The sequence below is a fragment of the Chrysochloris asiatica genome, unplaced genomic scaffold (genome assembly GCF_000296735.1).
Source record: "Chrysochloris asiatica unplaced genomic scaffold, ChrAsi1.0 scaffold00049, whole genome shotgun sequence".
In the NCBI taxonomy this organism is placed as follows: domain Eukaryota; kingdom Metazoa; phylum Chordata; class Mammalia; order Afrosoricida; family Chrysochloridae; genus Chrysochloris; species Chrysochloris asiatica.
Window position 1 is genome coordinate 14,143,613 of NW_006408567.1, and position 4,870 is coordinate 14,148,482.

Consider the following 4,870-nt stretch of genomic DNA (forward strand, 5'->3'; position numbering starts at 1 on the left):
TTTCATTAAAATTGTGATATTAATCTCGCTGACCCACCATTTTTTTCTCCCACCTGCAACTTACCATATGACCTTGGGTAAATAATTATGGCTGATACCTCCTACCCATGGGGTGCAAGAAGATTCGTGAGTTGAGGAACCCTAATTTTGCATAAGTAGAACAAAAGTGCTTGTCAATGGATTTTTAAAGAAATCTGAAAAAGTACCTAGTACCTACAGAGGAAGGATCCCCTGGAGATATATGTAGAAAGAGAGGGAGTTACTTAAACTGTGGTGTTCCTGACATGTTCTTCCACAAGCAGCAAAGCAAACTGAGTTCCAGAAAATGGATTTGTTTCTGAGTTGGATCTTCATTTTGATAGTCAAGGAAAGGAAAGCTAATAATATTCCCCTCTCTTGGTCTAAATCAAAGGAGACGCTTACATTAAGAATGAAAATGGGGAAACACCCTGGGAGCACATGTTGTTATTAAGTGCTGTCAAGTTGGATCCGACTCATAGCGACCCTGGATAGGATATCCAAGGAGTGGCCAGCAGGTTTGAACTTCCAATGTTGAGGCTTAAACTGACCTTGCAGTCCAGAGCATTAGCCTACAGCACCATACCAAGACTCAGGGAGTCACATATGTGTTGGTATTATCTGCTAGTGATCACACTAACTCACACACACAAATACTTCACCTACATACTCTTGCATATAACTACACATACAAATTGGGCATGATTACTGTCCAATGTTGCTGTGTCATCTCTGTGAAAGAACTTATCTTAGTATGTAAGTACATGAAGTCTTAACCAGGCATTTTCAACCAGTACACTTGGAATTGAATATAATTCTCTCTACATTTTATATGTCCTAATTCAAAGAAAATTTCAAAGGTCCAACAGATTTTCCTTTTCAATTCATAATTGCTTTTCAATGTCAACACCTGCCTACTGATGAATTTGTGTCTGCCTTTCCTTACCAACTCAAGGTCCAAATGCTGTTTAGATGGGGTCATGTTCTCATGACATGGAAGGCAGAACGCTAGATGCACAAAACAGTCTCTAACAGATGCAATGAGGCTTCAAAAAGTTCTTGGGGAAATTTTCACTATCTTTAAATTCCATTTCTCCTTGAACTTTTAGAAGTTCTCGCATATAAAGACAGCCAAATAAGGAAGGGCTGAGAAAGTAGCCCTCACAAGTGTTTGCTTATAGACCAATCGGGGGTTTGGGAAGGCAATTTGTTGATTTCTAACCAAGATGCCCTCATTGTTAATGTCTTGAACCCAGTAATCCCACTTTGGGGGAATTGATCCTAAGAATATAATACGAGAATGGAATAAAAAGATACACATCTAAAATATTTACAATAATGAAAATGTGGAGGCTACTTACATGGAGGGCAGCAGGAAAGAAAGCTGTTGAATAAACTATAGAATGATCACATAATGGGAATAGTTAATATAGAAAAACTACATGTGGTACCATTCTAAGTGAAAAAGTCACTTAACTCAATGGAACCTGAGGAGACTGTTGTTGCTGTTGTTAAGTACCATGAAGTTAGTTCCACTCATTTGTTGTTGTTGTTATGTGCCGTGGAGTCAGTTCTGACTCATAGTGACCCTGTACAGGGTTTCTGAGGCTGTAAATCTTTACAGGAGCTGAAAGCCTCATCTTTCTCCCACAGAACAGCTGGTAGTTTCGAATTGCTGAACTTGCAGTTCACAGCCTAATTTGTAACCACTACGCTACCAGAGCTCCTTACTATGAAGTCACTCACAGTGACCATGTATATAGGATTTCTGAAAAGCATCTGGTGGGATTGAATTGCTGACATTGTGGCTAATAGTCCTGTGCTTATTTCACAGCACCATACCAGAACTCCAGGTAAATCAATGAACTTGAGGAGAATTTGTTGTTGTTGTTGTTGTTGTTAAGGGTAGTCAAGTCAATTCTGACTCACAGCACCACTGTGTAGGATTTCTAAAGAGTGGTTTGTGGGTTTGAACTTCTGACCTTGAAGTTAGCAGTCCAGTGCTTATCTTACAGCACCACACCAGGACTCCTTGAGGAGACTGTTGTTGTTAAGTGCTGTTGAGTCAGTTCTGACCCATAATATTCCTGTATAGGATTTCCAATGAGTGGCTGGTGAGTTTGAACTGCTCACTTTGCATTTCAAACTGACTTTGCAGTACAGAGCCTTGACCCGCAGCGCCATGTTGTTGTTGTTGTTAAGTGCCGTCGAGTCGGTTCCGACCCATAGCGACCCTGTACAGGGTTTCCGAGGGTGTAAATCTTTACGGGAGTAGAAAGCCTCATCTTTCTCCCGCGGAACGGCTGGTAGTTTCGAACCGCTGACCTTAAGGTTTGCAGCCCGATTCGTAACCACTACCTACCAGAGCTCCGCCATAGTCAGCTATAAATCAACTTGTTCATGGAAATTTAATTTTAGGCAAACATAGTCATTCAGACTAGTAGAGAAATAATGTATTGTCCAACAAATAGCATCGGGATAACCAAGCAGCTGATTTTAAAAAATGTATCTTTCCCTAATTCTTATTCCATTATAAATTCCAGAGAAATCAATGAAAATTAACCATAAACCAATGGTATGGAGTTGATACCAACTCTGAGTAACCCTATTGAGGGTTTTCAAGGTTGTAAATATTTACTTAAGCAAAGTACTAGGGAAAAGTATAGAAAGTGTTATCATTTGAAAATGAGACTGTCTTTCAAACTAGACAACCAAGAAGAATAATACATAGATAAAATCCAGCATATTTTCTATGTTCCACTCCCAAACCATCATAAACAAAATCAAAAGACAAAGAACAAATTGGGGAAAATATTTACAATTCCTTATGTAAATGACTTACTAATAAATAATTTTTATAATCAGTATTTCAAAAAATTCTATTGAAAATGATCATATGATAGCAAAAATTTATAGAAAATAAAATCAAATGCCTTTTAATCATGTATAGAGTGCCTGAGAGGCACAAACAGGTGCTAAGTGAAAAGTTGATGGTTCAAACCCACCCAGAGGCACTTCAGAAGTAAGGTCTGGTGATGTGCTTTTAAAACCCTAACAAGCAGTTCTACTCAGCATGCATGGGGTCTGCTAAGCCAGGGCAAACTGGGTGACAAGTAACAACCACAATCAGCTTTACTGAGAAATAGAAACCAAACTAAGGAGAAATTCAGACCTGCCAGACAATCCTACGTATAGCATACTAGATGGACAAAGATAAACAAACTTGATAACGCACTCTGTTGAAGGACAGTAAGCACTAGCATTCAATGACAACAATGGTTGTCATTGTTAAGTGCTGTCCAATCAGTTCTGATTCATAGCAACCCTGTATAGGGTTTGTCAGCAGCAGCTGGTGGGTTTGAACCATTGACCTCGTGGTTGGTAATCCAGTACTTATCCTATAGCACCACACCAAGAGTTTGTACATTGCTACACCATCAAAATACAAATTCACATACTTTGTGATCCAGCAATTCTATTCCCATGAGTTTCTCATACAGATAAAAATTTCCTGTACACCAAATTCAAGGTAGTGTTATGTTCAACCATTCATGCAGTTAAGCATCAAGCTACTAACCACAAGGTTGGCAGTTCAAACCTACCAGCTGCCCTGTGAGAGAAAGATTAGATTGTCTGCTCCTGTAAAGACTTATAGTCTTAGAAACCCCAGGGAGCAGTTCTACATTGTCTTAGTTGGTTGTTATGAGTTAGAATCAATTTGATGGCAGTAGGTATACCATAGATTAGAAAAAGGAACAAACCTAAAAGCACAAATCAAAAGGAATAATCCCAAGGCATAAACAAGTCACCACTCCAATTTCTTTTAAAGCAGTTCCCCCTGATCAGTAGAAACCTGCTTTGGTAACCGCACTACTGAAAGCCAGGCAAACAGTGACAGCCCCACACTTCTGACAGGTGACAAGCAACAGGCACACTCCAATTACCAACTTTCATATCTTGGACTCTAAATATTCTTGCTTCTAAAAATCTGCCAGTTCCTGAGCCCAATACTCTCCCCAAACCTATATAAGATCAGCCTTTGCTTTACTTAGATCTATTTTCTACAAGCATTTTGTTTGTTTGTTTAAAACTTAAACCAAGCCCACTACTTTTAAATTAATCCTGACTCATAACAACCCTAGAGGACAAAAGAGAGCTGTCTCATATAGAACTTTGAAGGGTTTCTGTTAGGGAAGCAGATTAGATGTTTACATTCAAACTTACAACCTTTTGCTTAAGAGCTGAAGTCTTTAGTCACTGCTCCCCTCGGTTTGCCTGTCCTTTTATAAGCAGCAAAACCAGCTTTTGTGTTAGATATGGTTTTAGCCTATTGCTTCAACCCAGACACTCACACATACGAGTAACAACATTGCCTACAGCTATTCATGAAAGGATCCTTTGACATTGTAACAGATTATAAACAATTTAAACCATCCAAATGTTCCAGTAAGTTTGAAAAACAGAAACATCAGCTATCTCCTAGAAGGATAACTCATTTTCATGGACAAGGAACGCAGGGAGAGAAAACTATGTACATTTCATTTTTCCCACTTTTCTCGCTGCTGTTTTTAAATTCTGCCCCAGGTGCATATATTAAAGTGTAAGTTATTAAAGTCAGAATTTCAAATTATACATTGGCGGTGGTGTAAAGTGCCATTGAATCTGTTCAGACTCATAATGACCCCTATATAGGGTTTCTGAGAAGGAGCTCTTGGGTTTGAACTGCTGAGTTTATGGTTCAAATCAACTGGTTACACAATAGCATATTGGTGGGATAGGGTTTTAAAAGGCCTTTTCTGGTAACTATTTTATAATTTATGATACAACTTGTCATTTTAAATGGACACTATTT